Source organism: Zonotrichia leucophrys, chromosome 1, assembly GCF_028769735.1.
Source record: "Zonotrichia leucophrys gambelii isolate GWCS_2022_RI chromosome 1, RI_Zleu_2.0, whole genome shotgun sequence".
Classification (NCBI taxonomy): Eukaryota; Metazoa; Chordata; class Aves; order Passeriformes; family Passerellidae; genus Zonotrichia; species Zonotrichia leucophrys.
In genome coordinates, this window is record NC_088169.1 from 38,840,580 (window position 1) to 38,858,457 (window position 17,878).

Genomic DNA, 17,878 nt, shown 5'->3' on the forward strand with positions numbered 1-17,878 from the left:
ATCTTCCAGGCTGCTGAAGTTCTACTTCAGAAATCCCATATAAGAAGCATTATGAGGCTGGAAAAGTTGCATTCACATGCTTCAAGTGACTTAACATGTGGTAGTTTCACAGTGGGCTGAGTTTGTCCCATGTGAGGACACCATGTCCAGAAGGTTTGGTGTTCTTGCACACAGTCTCCTTGAAGTGTGGCAGCATCATCCCTCTATGTCAATAACAGCTGATTTCCTCTTGTCTCAGTCCAGGAACAGCGTATTTGTCACCCTTCCTGCTGCCAGCTAAGAAGGACATTTTCTCTGGGAAGAGAAAAATTTTATAGCTTTTATCTTCTTTTTCTCTTTTTATTTTTTTTTTTTAGTAAAACTCTTTAATATATTCAAAGAATTTCCTAGTATTATGAGAAAATTTCAGTAAGATTTGGAAAGCTTATTTTCATGTAGAAGTCAGTGAAAAATTTTTAACTGGGTAGAACTGGGAAGCTTTCTGTTTCCCAGAGCCAAAGATAGTAGTTTACAAGAGAATAATTTAACTGTATTTTACACTGCATTTTTAAAACTTCTGAAATAAAGAGAGTGTCCTGAAACTGTGACTTGTTGTGCAAGATATTGATTAAGACAAAATACTGTTGGTAAAAAACCCCAGTTCATTTATTGACCTAAATTTTGATGTTGAATATGATGATTAAAACCCTTAAATTTAGATGCAATTCTTTCATAATTTTCTGGTGTTTATCCTCTTGATTTCCCTAATAATTAGGGGTTAACTGTGATGATACATAGTGAGTATCCATGCAGGATTTTTAATTTGAACCTTCAGCCTACTGTATCCTACTATAACTCCTTGCATATGGGTAAGTAGAGAAGAGGTTCCTTTTGCATCAGCAGGCGGTGGTGGTGGTGAGATTTAGCATTTAAGATGTTAGCTAAAGCTCTCAGCTGTACTTCAGTGTCAATATTACTTTTCCCTTAAGTGTTGGATTTAGTTTGTCTTCACACTACAGAAACAAGTTCCTAGTTCTAATGGATGTGTGTGAGATTGATTGGCTACAACCCAATTGCTCGGATTGAAGTAAGTGTCCATCTGTATTTATTTACAAAATTTTTATATTTATTTATGTTTTTAATCACCTTTAAAATGGAAGAATTTTGATTTACGGTTTTTTAACTACAGTATTCCAGACTGAGATGTTGATGTCATTAAATTAGGTGTTTTACTTTTTTGGATGGTATAATTTCTTTTTTTCAGGTTATGTTGCATCTTTTGAGATTAAAATGGCAAAACAGAGCAAGTGCTGTTGTTTTCTAAACCCTCTAAGACTCTCAGAGGTTTCTTTAAATTGAAGACCCAACAACTCATCCTGAGAAGTGCTAAGAACCCTGCAGATATTGCAGGGAACCCTTCAATTTCCAACTCTTTCAATTTGCTGGCTCCTTCAGCTACAAAATGCATGTCCTCTTCCTTGCAGTACCCAGTGCTGCTTCCCTTGAACTACTTTGTTCAGGGATTAATTTTCGTCTCTGGTGATCGCATAATACTGGATTAAATGCAGCTCTGAGTCCTTGCCACAGTCAGAATATTCCACAATGATCTTGGGATAACATCAGAAATTTGAACATTTCAGCAGATCTTTTTCCCTGCCAGTTGAATATCTGTCTGCTGCAGAAATTTAGAGAAGACTGGACAGTTTGACCTAGGATCTCCCTGACTGTCAACTGTTGCAGAGATCAAGAAAGGAGATTACTGTCATCCATAAAAATGTCTGTCCTATGTTCCTCTGAGGAACCTCCACAGATGGATTAGTGGGAGACACTGCTGGCTTCAGACACTCGTGATGTGACAGATCCCATTTCCTACCCTGCTGCGCATCACCTGGCTCTTTGTTCGTGTTCCCTGCTCTAGAAGCAATGCCCGTGTGTGAGAAGCAAGAGGGAAAGCACAAACTGCACACACATCGGGGTGCTGAACTCTGCCATTCCCGGGTATTTACAGATGTTATCCATTGCTTAACGATGTGCAGGTTGGCAGGAGCAGTGCTACAGGTCAGGGAGGCTCACATATATCTTGGGGCTCATTTGTGAGAATATGGATGGCCTTTCTTAGGGTAGTTTTGCTGCAGAAAATTTATCATGTGTGTGATTACCATGTTGACTGATACGAAGTGAAATTCAGTCATGTTTGCCTTATTTGCTGCAAACTTTTGAAATTTTTTGAGGTGGAAATCCTTTCAAAACTTTTTCTGTGAAATATTCAGTAGTGGGATATGAAACCAGATTAAATTATACTCTTTTGAAGGATATCTGGTAAGGAAATTAAAATCTTCCATCAGACTAGGGTAATAAGGTATTTAACCCAGATGATTCTTTTGTTTTACATGTTAGGAGCTTTCATGCTTTATTCACTTGGTAAATATACTTTCAATTTCAGAAAGCTCTGAGTACATTTAGGTGAGCAGATTCTTGCTTTGCATCTTAATCTGATTAAGTCTTATACTGTCCTTCCTTATTATTTCACAAAGTGTGTGAAAGAGTGTGCATAGCAGGCTCTATAATTTTTCCACTTGTCATGTTTGCAGAGCTGGACATCATGCTGGAAATATTTTTCAGGTCCAAATTAATTACAGTTACATTAAGGTGATTTACTTTTGGTGTCAATGGAAGAAGATTAGGTTTTCTAAACTAAGTTTATCTTTTTCTAAAACACTGGCAAAATACTTCAATCTTATATAGCTATCAAAATAAGGCATCAGCTTTTTTGGAATATGCTAAATATGTCAGTTGCCAAGCATTTTGGAAAATCTTTTTTCGGTACCTGAGTGGAAGCTGGGCAATTACAAAAAATCATCCACAAAGAATTTCTTAATGGCTTTTTTTTTTCAAACTATTGTGTGGAGGAGATAGGTCAGTATTAATTCACTTATTGGAGAACTATAACAGGACCAAGTGAATGTGCACAAATCTAGTCTGTAATTGTTAGTCTATGTGGCAAGTTACAACAACTTACAAAGTGTGAGTAATACTTAGTGTGAAAAGGGGCTTTAAAATGTACAAAAGACACATAAATAGTTACTTTTCCATGGAGTTTAGAGTTTCTTTCTTTCCTTTTGATCTCATTATTGAGTTTTCTTTTAGTAGAAGAACAAAGAATTAAAAAAAAATAGATTAGGAAACAAACCAGACATTTGTCATTGTGCACACTGTGTTGGACACAGAAGAATAATTGCTGATGCAGGTTAGGTACCACTCAACAGCTGTCTGATCTGCAGACTGGACAAAATGCCTGCTCTGGATTCAAGCTGTTACAGACCAACATAATGTGTTCTTATTGCTTCAGCACATAATATACCTTAAAGACAAAGTAAGCTAGCAATGTACTGAGGGGACATAATCAACATTTCTACAACTAATATTACTCAACTTAACTCATATTCTGGTGCTTGGGAAGGGTTACAAGTTAAAAAACAGCCCAGTTCTTACATATTAGAGTGAATCATCGAGGCATGCAGAAAGACCTCAGTATTCAAATGCAGTTCTACAACCTTCAGTATTTAATTGTGTGTCTAAACACGTAAATGTATTTTTTATAGCTTTTAAAACTCTTTTTGGCAGTCAGTGTGCTAGTGAGACCTACAGAAAACTGAGATTTCTAGAAAAGTGTTGAGGTGTCATTTATTTCTTTGCTCTCTACTTACTGTGTGGCTGTTTCTTTCATGTATTTCTTCTTTTTGAGACTAATTATAGTTTCTTAAAATCTATTTTCAGCTCTTTTAAATGCCTGCTTCCCTCATCTGCTAATTGTCTTCTATTTTAATTTCTTCTGATGTTAGTCTCCCCCTGAAACACACAGGCATGCACAGACACATACACCCACACACACTTTCTGTTATTCTGTTGTCTCCAATTCTTTTCTCTCCTCCAAATGTAAGTCCTCACTCTGCTCATATGGGGGCTCAGCTTGTGTAGCTGGGAATAAGATTTTCTCCTCCAGGTTAGGTTTCTTGTCATTAACACTTCAGACTTCCAGGTAAAACCAACACGCAGTTCTTTATCTTCTCATCCCATGTTCCCACTTTTCTGTTTTATAGCAGCTTTTGCATCTTTTCTGTAGAAAATTTTCTCTTGTATTTCATGACGACCATTGCATATGGTTCACTGAAATTTGGGAGTGGTATTATAATTATTTTATCAGATTCATATTTAGATTACTGCTTTACATTGGAAAGCTAATCATTTATTGCATGTTCTCAAACACACAAAAATGTATGTTTATATTGCCAGAAAGTCAAAATATTACAAGTGTTTCTGTCTTGATGTGGAATTAAAAACTCAAGTAATCTTTCCAAATAAATAATGGACAAAGAGCAACAGCTGAATAACTTTGCACAAAGATTGTATAGTTAGACGTGTTGCAAAACTATATAAAAATTGTAAAGTTAAGATGTGTTACTTGTACTGTTGTAGTACCACAAAGGCTTAGTACCAGGTCAGAAATGCACTGTGTGCTGCAGAACCAAGCAAAGTGGGTTGTCATGCTCTAGCTTCCATACACCTGGGAAATGACATCCTTCCTTGAAGCAGCATCTCAAGTAAACATGTAGAAAATATAATGGAGCTTAGTTGCAATACAGTGTTATTCTTTTTTCTGGTTTTTCTTCGGTTCCCATGACCATGTCCCATAGATCTGCATTTAACTGCAGTGCTTACATCCTAGAAGTTCATGCTATCTTTTCTTCCAATCTTGTATGTAATTTTCTTCATGTAAAAATAGTTTTTTTAACAAAAACATGGTATCATCAATCCCTAATTTTTTATGAAGCAAACTTGGGAGAGCAAAAGGTGCTCATTTATAAATGAAATTAACTCATTTAATTATATGGCTGCATTTTTACAACTGGTATTTGCTTGACACATTGCCTGTCCACAGTGCAGTGAGTGATTAACTGTGGTGACTAGACAATAATTATTATTTATATTGCAATTTTTGAGCTGTTAGGTGCATTCAGGGTAACTTTGGTTGTTCTATGGGGGCTGTTGAGCCAGAGGAGGTTAGTTACCATTCAAAAAAAAAAAAAAAGAGAAATGTCTGTAGTTCATTGTAGGCTCCAATATGTGCATTTATAGTGAGCTAATGAGTACACAAGCCTAACTGACCTGAACATTAAATCCCATTCTAGAATGTATTAACCCCTATTTTCACTGTAAAGATAACAAAAAATGAAAAGACTCTGGGGAAACACAATATAAGGTCTCATGAAACCCATTTAAAATGTGTCTGAAAAATGTCTGGTCTCTTTGATATAAATCCACATTTAGTAGATTTGTATTTTTAGATTTATATTTTTTTACTTTCTGAGTAACATTGTTATAGAAGTAAAGGCCTGAAAAACAAACTCCATATTCTCATCTAGTATGTATTTTCTCCCTTTTTTTGCCTTCCTTTCTTACAGAAGGAAAAATATCTAAGATGTTTTTCCAACATCTAAAGTGCTGCTGTTGTATGGTGATTGAACTCTATGCTCATCTTTCAGAGATAGCTGAACCTTAACCAAATAAATTTTCTGTCCTATTTTTCACACTTTATCTTAATTTTATTTTCATATGTTGCTTCTTACCTTGGCCCACCAAATAACTTTCCTCACAACAAGCAAGATAGCTCCACCAATTTGAAATGAGGAAACAGAAAGAAAATTGAATAGTGGGAGGTGGAAACAATTCAGTTGCACTCTACACCAGCCCACTGCCTCTCTTAACACTTGGTCTCTGAGCTGAAGGCTTTGGCTTTCAAAAAACAACAGGGTGCTCAGGCATGAAGTGCATCTCTTCTTGTACATGCCTCAAAGATACCTGAGGGGGAAAAAATCATATTCAAACTTTTGTCAACATTATTTGCTCACGTGTCACAGGTTGCCTGTCTCTTGCAGTAGTGTGGAAATCACATTGTTCTATCTGTGAGCACTGCATGTTGCCACAGAAATATCCAATATCACTGACATCCTGGCAGAGTGGTCAGTTAGTAGGAGCTGTCTCATTTCCTCATTCTACTCCTTAGTGTTCCAGGATTCCTTGGTTAATTTTTCGGTAATTTTTTCCTTTTTGTTTTCTACTTTTTAAGATCTTTTCTCCTCCTTTCCCAAATAGACTATCAAGGAAAACAGAAGTTCCAGTATTTGAATGCTATTTTCAGATGTTTGTCTTCTGGTAATGCTTATGCTAAAATTCAGGCTGCAGATATAACTGAGCACAGTGTCTTTTCAGATTTTGTGAGAAATTTCAATTTTTGCTTTTGCTTTTTTTTTTTTTCATGAAATGATCTGTCAGCAGCTTTTTTTTTTCTTTTTTGTCCTTTTATGATCCTTGGGTCTTTTCCTTTGTATTTCTTCCCCCTCCAAGTATTCTGGCAGCTGAGGTGTTCTTTACAATCAGTATAACTGATGAACTGTCCTTCATCTCTCTGCCCAAAAGGTGGTCTTTTTGTAACTGTTCTTATTATTTAGTCATTCTCTTTTTAAAATAGGCATTCACTTCAAACTCTTTATTCTGTGCACATTCACCACTTGCTAAACAGAGCATGTCCCACCTAGAAAAGACTGTCCCTCCTACAGAAATAGATTCCTTGCTTTTTGTGTCTGTACTGCCTGCTTCTGATCCAGCATTGTGGCTGGTGCTATGCAGACCAGTGGGACCTGTTCTTCAAATAATTAGATTTACACAGATAAAAGTAACTTTAGCAAAAAACCCAATTGCTTTGCAGATTGGTAGGGGAATTTACAAATGGGATAGTTTTCTTCTGAGGGGAAAAAAAAATAATCTTTTCGCGAATTTCTAGATGAATTTTCAAAACTCTTTAGGTTATGATATTTAGCACCAAAAAATAGCCAATTCAGACTTTGAGTACAGTTTTTCAGCAGGTATTTCCAATGTTATATCTTTTGTATGAGGAAATGCCTGCAACCAATGAAACTTCTGCAACTTCAGCAAGGCTGCTTAAGATCAAGCATTTTTTCTGATGGAGAAAGAAGAAATTATGTATTATGTATTATTAATATATATTACATATAGTAATATATTAATATATTAAATATGTATTACATATATATTATACATAAGAAATTATGTATTTCATGTAAGTTAAAATATGTTTAATTGAAATCAACGTTTTGATGATTTTTGCTAAAGTACAAATTTGGCACTGTAGGAATTGTTTATATATATTTTTTTGGCTAACTTTTCATTCCAAAGAGTCTTCCCAACACCGCAAGTGAACAACATCTCTTAATGTGTTCTCTGTGTCTTCATGGCCATTAACAGTCCAGAAATGCACTGTGTGCTGCATAACCAAGCTGGTGAGAAAATCATATGTGTTATTTGGAATGAGGATGACTAAGTGCAGAGTTTACGGGCCTAAGAGCATTATGCTCATATTACCAGCTCTGTGCTGTGAGATTTGGGCCTCCTTGGGTACTCTGGGCAGGCTTTACTCCAATTAATCTGAACAGGCAGCGTGTGTCTGACAGCAAACTGCATATAAAGATGATGCAGTCTGACTGCTGGGTCTACGAAGATTATTGCTGCTGAATAAGAAGTGTTTGAAGGAGCAAAGCTTTAACTCCCAAGGGAAATCCAAGCCTGCTGTCTTCTGTCTTCAGTGGCTGATGTGTATAAGCAGGACTTGACTGGAACTCCAGAAGCCTGTAGGATCAAAACAGCTTCCACAGACATTAAGTCAGAAGTGCAACCCCATGCTTTGGGTTTCATTCCAACTCCTTATTTGAATTTCTGCCTTTCTTCTCTGGAAAAAAAAAAATCTGTAGGTAGCAGGGCAGAGGTGTTGTGTTTTCTGGATCTGCATAGCAATCTATATAATCATAGAATCACAGAGTAATAGAATAGTTTGGGTTGGAAGGGAGCTTAAAGATTCTTTAGTTCCAACACCCCTGCCACAGGCAGAAACACCGTCTGCTAGACCAGGTTACTCAAAGCCTCATCCTGCTTGCCTTGGACACTGCCTGGAATGAGGCATCTACAAGTTCTCTGGGCTCTGGGCAGCTCATCCCAGCACCTCACCACTCTCATGGTGAAAAATTTCTTCCTAACATGAAATTTAAACCTGCTGGTTTTCAGTTGAAAGGTATTTCCTTTGTTTGTCTGCCCTTGTGAAAAGATCATTTGAGCATGGTTGATGGTTCTGGTTCTGGTAAAGCAGACATAAATGGCAGATTTGGGCAGCCAGAAATTGCTGGGTATTGCAGCAGCTGTATCAATTGCCAGCTGCTTGGAGCATCTGTAGGACCCAGTTTGCCTTGTATTCCCTAATCCAGTGGATCATCTGGTAGTGCTGCCTTCTTTTGTTCTCTTGTGACCTGTAGCTCTTCAGTTTTCTTGACTGTCATCAACAAGTATCTTCTCTTTGCTACATGGAAATAGAAGTTTACAGATTATTTTGTAGCTACCATAAGGCAAATATGTAATTTATTTTGCTTTCTAGTTTAATTCCTCTTTTCTCCAGGAATGGCAGTACATTTCTGTTTTCTCACAGCTTCTCTGATTCTAAGTTAATTCTTTTTTTTAGATTGGGTTATTTTATCTTCAGCCAGCCTCAAGGTTTTCTTCTGTTGGGTTTACTATTGAGAAGAACCAGCTTATATTGTCTTCTATTGGATTTTGCTTCTTCCATCATACTGCTGTTCCCTCTTTCTCTGTCTACCCCACATGACTTAATTATATTGTTCTAAAGGAGATTTCATAAGGAGCTGAGGAATTTTAATTTTTTATGTTCAAACCTTTGCATCTTGTGTAGGTAAAATTTTTATAAAGGTCATTTAAGAAAAAGATCAGTCTCTAAAGTTTGCAAGCTTCCCAGTACTGTAACATTTCAAATGTATGACTTGACTATATTCCAGTTTCTATGGCTTAGTGAACAAACTGTTACTCCTATGGGAAGTGATATAGAAGAATGGTTTCTGATTTTCTTGAAACCAGGTAATTTATGATCCAGAACTTGCAGTTAGAAGATGCATTTATTTAACATGTCAGGAAACTTCCTTTCTAATGCTTGTCCTGTTGTAATATTTGTCCGGTGATTGCATGAATATCTAATTTCCCTCTCCTCCTCTCTTGGCTTTGTTGCCTACTTAAATGTGTATAAAAGCAGTGCCATAACCTGCTGCAGAAATGAATGTATTTCAAAAAATATTCTTTCAATCTCCTTGAACTTACCTACAATTCTGGTAATAATTACATCCTATTTGTCTTATAGTTGCAGCATTAGTTTCTCTTTACTTTTTTAAGAATTGACACTGTTTTACATCTGTTGAGATCTCTTATTTTAGGACCATTTTGTTATTGAGCAATCTCTGATTGGGTGTTAATTCCTCTTTCCAGTAAGATCATCAAAAAACTCTTTTTTAATGCTCAAGAAATTTCTGTGCCTGCTGTATTCAAGATGCAACCTTGGCAGTAAGCAAGGATATACTTTATTTCATAATATGGATATTCCAAGTGTTCAACATAAAAAAGTTTCTTTGAGCCCTATAATTTCCTTCTACACAAACAGTCGCTGGAGTCAAAATTCATTATTTTTCTGAACTAACTGCTTCCAGATGAACTGTATGTGTTTTTCTCCTTCGGTTTTCAGCATTACACATTAACTGCTTTACCCCTTGGTCACTTAAGAGCCATCAGATGTCCTTGCATCACCTCTGACCTAGATCACACTTATTTGAAGAAGAGGTCTGTTTCATTCCATGAGAAAGAAAGCTTTTAGTAATGCTAGAAATAAGCAGTGCTATGAAGATACTCAATTGGGTACAGAAAATCTTTGGTATGTACCTGCTCATAAGTAGCCCACTGGAAGCATTTCAGTCTTCAAGACCAAGGACTGAAGTAGCAATATTTGTTATATGCAAAGCTGAGATTCGATCATTTGATCAAGACTTGGTGCTTAAGACGTAATTTGATTGAAGAATTCTTCAGGCTGGCAGTTTAGACAATCCTGTCTCCCAGTTTCATTTCTTGCCACTTCTGCTTGTTGTATGGAATCTTGTTTTATAGGATGGGAGGAGACAGAAATTACGAAGGTCTAAATTATGTACTAGTAATTGTCTTTGTCATAGTCTTGTTTTCTGCCATCCTACCTTCCTCCCTCTTTCCCCTTTTTATATTATGATTTCTCCATAATAGAATATTTCCTTATTCTACAATTTTTTTTTTATGGACTGCAAAGGGGAGAAAGGGTGGAAGTTTTCTGTATGTAATACCCCTGTGATTGACAGTCTTTTTGCCTCCTGCTTCCTAGAGTAGATAACGCTTGCTGTATGGGATCTTGTTTTGTAGGGTGGAAGAAGAGGGAGGACTACAACAAACACAAATAGTGGTATGTAATTTTCCCTTTCTTCTTTGTCTCTCCCTACTTACCAGTCTTAGCAGAATTTTCTCAATCACATGGTGATACCTTGTACTGCTATTTTTAAAAACACATCTTCCCAGATTTTGTTAGTGAAGTGCCTGCAGCGTTTTAAGAAAGAATGCCAATGAAATATTACGTGCAACACAAAGGTAGTGAATCAGACTGTGCTTACTCTTGGACACAAATTGGCTGAACTTAAACTGACCAGGTTCTAAGTCTTCTAGTCATCCAGTATCTTTAAAGAGATTTAACAGGCTACTGCATATGGGGATTTTGGATATAACAGTTGTGATGGGGAAAGAGTAATCATCCTATTTAAACTAAGATCAGCTACATGCACAGACTGTGCTATCTTTTTGAAAAGCTAATGCTATAGACATGATAGAGAACTGCCTGATTTTTCTGGTTCAAGTTTCATCAAAATGTTGTAAATTTAAACTCTATTTGCAGAATCTTTGAATGACACAGGGAGATGGTACTCAGCTAGGCATAATACATATTATTTAGAGGTAAATGGATCATTTTTGTTAAACAAAGGGGAAGATTGCTATTAGGCAGAGAAATTGTATTGTTTCTATTTCTGCACTTTAAAAAGTACTGTGTTGTGTAGTGTTTTAACATTTCACTCAAAAATGCAGAAGGCATTTAAAAGTCATTGTCATTTGATGTAGGCTTTGATGAGATTTTTTCTGTAATAAAGTTCTAATTTCTTCCCTCTTGTTAAAAAGGTACAAGTTGTTTATCAGAGAGATACATAAAACATCAGAGCTGTAGCAAAAAAAAAATTATGGGGAAAATGCTGTATTGAATTTAGTTATCAAAAGGAATAGAGAAAAGCAAATGATGTGTCAAAAACTTGTTTCAAGGAAGATACAATCTTCACTAGACCAATTTTTCTTTGCGTTGTTCTGGATTGTTGGTTCACTATCGACTGAGAAGGAGCATGCCTTCTCAGTGAATCATTCCTAGTTTCTATGACACCCCTAAGATCTGCACAGTACAGCTACAGCAAAAACAAGTCATATTTTCAAGGTCTGAATAGCTGTGATAATTAGGAAACAAGAGCTGCATTTGTATTCGCCATGATGATAGGAAAGCTTTTCCATTTCAGTTGAAAACAAGAACAGAACACAGTAAATTCTCAACAGCATAGTGCACTTCTCTTGGTAACAGCACATAAGGGATCAGATCCTGTACATTAGCTGATCTGCAAGATCGTGTGTCAAAAAACTAAATGGAAAAGGTAAAAAAAAATTTATCTGTCTGATAGTCAGTAAAACAGAAATTTTTTTCTGTGAGAAAAACATGTTATAGTGGATTACTTTAATTCCCAGCATGTTATTGTTTATGGCCTGACCCAACACCTGTGATCAAGATAATTCTTTTCTTTCTACTGTGAAAATAGAAATAAAGGGATTTTGTGTGATGTCTCTCTACTTGGTCCATTAAAGAGGAATGTAGTGGGTTGACCCTGGATGGATACTGGGCACCCACCGAACCCTCTCAGTCACTCCCCTCCACGACTGGACAGGAGAGAGAAAGTATTATGAGAGATTCATGGGTTGAGTTTAGAACCAGGAGACATCACTCCCCAAATACCATCACAGGCAAAACAGACTTGGAGATATTAATTGAATTTATTACTAACAAAATCAGAGCAGGATAACGAAAAGTAAAAGAAATCCTAAAAGTCACCTTCCTCCCAACCCTCCGTTCTTCCCAGCTCTATCTCCTACCCTGCGTCAGTGCAGGGAGATGGGGAATGGGAGTTATGGTCAGTTCATCACACGTTGTACCTGCCACTGCTCAGAGAGGGGAGTCCTTACCCTGCTCCAGCCTGGGATTCCTCCCACAAGAAGCCATTCTCCACAAACTTCCTCAACACAACTTCATCCCACAACCAACAGTTCTCCATGAACTGCTCTAATGTGGATCACTCTTCCATAGGGTGCAGTCTTTCAGGAAAAGGCTGCCCCATCATGGGGCACGGAATCACAAGTCCTAGCAGGAAACTTGTTCCAACGTGGGCTCCTCTCTCCATGGATCTGCAGGTCCCAGATGGGACCCTGCTCCAGCGTGGGCTTCTCATGATTTCACAGCCTCGTCTCAGGCATCCACCTGCTACGGTGTGGGCTCCCCCAGAGGCTGCAGGTGGATTTCTGCACTCCCATTTACAGCCATGAGCAGGATCACAGCTGACTCACCATGGTGTTCACCATGGGCTGCAGGGGAATCTCAGCTCCAGCACCTGGAGCACCTCCTCTCTTTCCTTCTTCACTGACCTTGGGGTTTGCAGGGCTGTTCCTCTCCTTCTCTCGTCTCAGAGAGCAATTACATCTGCACAATACTTTTTTTCCCTTCTTAAATATTTTATCACTGAGGCAATGCTGTCATTCCTGATGGGCTCAGCCTTGGCCAGCAGTGGGACCATCCTGGAGCCAGCTGGCATTGGCTCTGCTAGACATGAGGAAAACTTCTGGCAGCTCCTTAAAGATGCCACCCCTGTGCTTCCCAGCTACTAAAACCTGGCCACACCAACCCAATACAAGGAAATTCAGACTTTCAGCAGAGAGATTCTTCCCAGAAAAGTTGACATTGTCAACACGAGCAAACCTACTCCATCATGATGGAAAATGAATCCCCAGTGTAACTTTCAATTAAATAATAACTGTATATTGTGGAAAAATATGAAATAAGATGATAAAGAACTAATTAAGATCTAGAGGCTTTGTATCATTGGCATTTGGAAAAAGAAGTTAATTGCTTTTATTCTGAGATTCATAACATTATCATTAATTTTCATGATTACTTTATTGCCTAGATATGACACATATTGAATAGAGCTGTCTGTTTGATAGAAAATGCATGGGCTACTAAGATGTCAACAATAATGGCACTTTAAAAGTTTCAAAAGGATGAATAATTATTGTAAATTAAGTTCTGTTTGAGCTGGGATGGGTTTTTTCCTTTTTTTTTTAAATGGGATTGTGATTCATCTACATAATTCAAAAAAAGTCTGTCCGTGCAGACTAACATGTTGTTCATTTTAATTTCAAGAGTTTTTCTTGGCCTAGAGTGGAGGGGCCACCTAGGCTATACTGGTCATAATACCTTTATCTTGGCATGTGGATTAATGATATTGTAATGGGAGCAGGTGAGGAGCAGTGATTCTTTTACCACTTGCAGTGAAGAGGAATAGTGGTACTTGGGGGGCTTGTAGAGAGTCCTTGGTAACTCTGCATTACCTAGAAATCTGTGCTAGCAGAAAAGACACCAGTATCCATTTTTTCAGATTTTGTGAATGAAAAATATATGTTGCAGCATGTCAGTCTTGTATTTGCTGTTTTCTGCATTAAAATTTTTGCAACAATGCTCCTAATGTGGTGAATTAGATACATATTTTGCTAAGAATAAAAAGCCCTTTTTAAGCAATGTGTTCCTGTGGGCATAAATAAATACTTAGTAGCAGTTGTGTGGGTGTATTTTCTACCATTTGCGAGATTCTCATAATTTTTCTGTTATAAGTAATGAAATAGAGCTCTTCAGAATACTGAGGGGTATGTTTTGAGACTGAATACTTACAGTATGAAGTTCATTTTGTAAAGAAATTCTAGTTCTTCAGTCATATTGAATTTTTTCAGCGTAAATTAGAAAGATGTCATGGTTTGAATTGCATCAGTACCTGAAAACTGCTTTTCTGTATAAAAAAATCAGATTAATAAGAGTCCTGTGCTGATGTCTATTTATTTAGCTGCTGATATATACTTTTGTCTGGCTTTTCTTTGACCATAGCTAATTTTTTTTTGCCTTATGCTAAATATAATGTGTTTATTTTATAATTTGATTGTTACCTTTAAAATAATTTTTGCCCACTGCTTCAGACATTTTAGTTTAAAATTACTATAACAAGTTTGTAAATATGCCCATCCACTTTTTTCTGCCTTTTTCAGGCTATTTATAATTCTCATTAGCAGTAGTAACAGAAGAGATTTCTCTTATTAAACTCTGAAATGGGATTCTGGAGATACTGTGAAGAGAAAATTGTTAGTCATGGACTTGATGTCCAAACAAAATAGACATCAGCCAAAAAGAAGAAGCAGGCCTCTTATGCTACTTACTTCCCAAGAAAAGAGAATTAGCAGAATATTAGTTTTCCTGAGTTTGTAGTGCGTGGGGAAGCAAACCCAAACCGTTTTATGATTCTCTCAATCTATGAAATTAACTCCGGTCTAATTCTGCTAATAAAAATAAAAATAATTTTTTAACATTTATATTCATGACGCTGCTTCCTTCATATTCCAGCACTGATGTCTTTTGTGAAGCTGTGTCTGACCTGCCCATCAGTGCTGGAGACGACTGACAAACAGATTTATGATTCAGCTTAGCTCCCTTTATCCCCACTAAGGTACAGGGTGTCTTATTTATGCTTAATAGAGAGAGAATGGCCCTACCAGAAGCTGATCCTTGCTAAAAATCTGAGCAGAGTTAGATGCTTGTCTTAACAGCATTATTATGGCTCGAGTGTCGTAAATTATCATTTCAAAAATCCATTCAAGAAATATGTAACTCCAAGAGTTCTGCTGGTTTTGTTCATGTGACTTTTAGATAATTTCTTCTGCCTGTGTAAATATGTGTATTAAATTTTCTCTATAAAAAGAGACTATATATAGAAGATGCAAAGTTTCTCATTTCAACAGACCACCTTTTTCCCAAAGAAAAGAACTATGCACTTTATAATGATATGTAACACGAAGAATTAATGGTCTTCAATATAAGTTAGATTTCTTTACCTTATAAAGAAGAAAATAAAAATTGTATACTTTTGTCTAAGGAACTCCAAGCTATCATTCTGTTTTCTGGTTAGGAAATTGGTAATGGTCCTCTTTGTAGACTATGACCTTTCTGAAGTTATCTTACATATGTTAACCTTCTCTAAAAAGTGAAACTATATATTTAATAGTGAATTTTCTTCTCAGTCTTTTAAAAAATAGCTCATGTCATGTTTAATAAATAGACAGTATATTTCTTCAAAAATATTAAAAAAACCTAACCCAAGAAATAGTCCATTGTAAAATAGGGGAAGCTTGCAGCAATGTATAAAACAACTAACCAACCAACCAACCAACCACCCACCAGCCAACCAATCAAAACAAACCAAAACACAAATGAAAAACCCACTTAGATTTTGTAAAATTGCTGTTTGGGAGTTGTTTTGAGATACCAACTCTGAGAAATGTTGAATCATCAAAGATAACCATACATTTAGTAATTTTTCTGAGGTAACTTACAGAGTTCTCACTGAGAAATATGAATAATTTAATACTGTGCAGCATAGGGCTCAATATTTTGGGTTTCTTTTGAGATTCTTTCTCAAGTTTCAACATTAAATATTCTCAGTTTTAAACATATGTATTCTACAAAGCTTTCAAACCCTATGGAACTGGCCTAGAATTTAAAAGTCATTGCAGCTTCTCCACTCTCCCTTTGTGACCATCAATACATTTCTTCCTTCAATGTTTCTGGCCAAGCTACATGTTGTTGTCTCCTCTGTTTCCGAATGTCAGCCTTTCACGTACTGTCAATTTTTTCTGTTTTTGCTGAAGGGATTTACTTTCAGGGCCAAAAAACCGTCACTTAGGTAGAGATTTTTCTGTATACGAGCACACATGGAAAGAAATTTTTTTCATATGAAGGAGCCTATCTTTTATGTTCACTGCAGGGAGCAGAACAGAACTCTCTGGTCTTATGCTCTGGACTTTGAAGGGAGAAATTAGCAGTGGCAGATGCTTGCATGAGTGATCTGGAAAAATTACTTCATGTACACTCTTAACTCTGGTATACCAAATAACCAGATTTGCAAAATAGAAGCATGACCAAAGAAGTTTGTTATGATAAATATTTGGTAGCACTTAGATTATTTCTAATAGAAAAATAATACGTATTTTATACTTGTGATGTAGTTATACTGTTCTCTGGGTTAGAGGAGAATTCAGAAAACTTATTGGAATGTCAAAATGTAGACATAAGGGAGGCCTATGTTTGAAAGAATTCTTGCTTCTATATTTGTCCAGATTGGATCATGGTCAGTATATACCCAGTTTTTACTGTTCCTCTGAGTTCTTACCTTATTTATTTGGCTAAATAACTGTGATTACATTATTTCAATTTGACCCACAGAGTATGGAATGTTAAACATGCTTATTAAATGTATTAGAGTCAAATGATTTACCATGGAAACCAAGGGTTTCCCAGTCTCCATGTAATATTCTGGGATCACATCTTGCCAATAATGGAGTTAATTTTGCTATTTGCTTAATATCAATGAATTTTAGTGAAGCAAAGGAGCTGAGATGGGGGATGTGGATTTTAAAGCATGATTCAGCTTAGCTCCCTTCTTGAAAAAAAATTGAAAACTAAACATTCTGTATCAAACATAAAAAGACAACTGGTCAGCTTTGTAACTCAATCATTCCTCACGTTGTTACTTATCCCTTTCTTTAAGTTATCGATATCACATGAGTGAATTTACAGAAGTTCTGACTGGAACTCTGCAAAGTCAGTAAGAGCTAGGGCAGTCAGCTTTCTAAAAATAACTGGCCTGATTTTTATACTTTAGAGGAATTTTCACTCAAGCAAAAAAAATTGTCACTGCCAGATGGTGATGGAAACATTACTACAGCAAGTGAATGTTAACAAAGATGCACTCAGCAAAGCAAATTGTTGCCATAGCAACAGGATGCTAAGCATTTTCAAATAAATAAATAAATAAATAAATAAATAAATAAATAAATAAATAAATAAAATTAGACAGTATTATTTAGATGGCACAATAGCTAAAACCAAAAAATTTTGCATGATCTTTTCCTTTTGGAAATAGAGGTGGTTTTCCTGCATTTTGCTTAAGACTTTTTTACAACACTTTCTTGCTGACTAGGTGTCTTTTTTTCAACCTAAATAACCTTCTCATCTGAATTAATTTTTATTCCAGAACAAATTCTGGTATTTAGTTCCTTTCCTTTCTGTATTCTTCCAACACATTTTTACAGCTAAACAATCTATAGGATTTGCAAACACCTTTATTTGGGTTTGGTAGGAGGATATGAAAAGCAGCAAAATATTAGTGTTGTAAGAGCTTCTTAGTGGCTTCAGCCAGTGACTGCCCTCCCACTGTACTAGTACCACAAAGAATTTCATAGAAATGTGTCTAATTAAAGGGTCTCAAATTTGGTGATTTGGTCCACCAAAAGGAGGGCCAAATGAAACCTTGGAGGAGGGAAGAGTTACCGTGCACAAGAATGTTAATGCAGGCGTACTTTAAAAAAAGGAAACAATATTGATGTGCTTGTCAGGCACATGGCCAATGATAACACCTTTAGTGCTGGAGCGGGGGGCTGTGGTATTTGTGGTTTTCCTTTAAGTTTTGTAAAAGTTGTTTAAGCCACACTGAAATTTGCAGAACATTGACAAACCCCCAGTAGA

General features: G+C 36.5%; 1 protein-coding gene across 2 annotated transcripts in view; it reads left to right on the plus strand.

Moving 5' to 3' along the window:
• Positions 1-17,878, plus strand: part of FGF14 (fibroblast growth factor 14) — a 378,427-nt gene that overhangs the window by 208,601 nt on the left and 151,948 nt on the right. The window contains exon 2 of one of the 2 annotated variants that reach the window (XM_064712086.1): positions 10,327-10,366. The exons of the other annotated variant lie outside the window; for it this stretch is intronic. The gene's annotated coding sequence lies outside the window, so the exon portion shown is untranslated. The remainder of the gene's footprint in view (positions 1-10,326; positions 10,367-17,878) is intronic. 2 annotated transcript variants of the gene reach the window in all.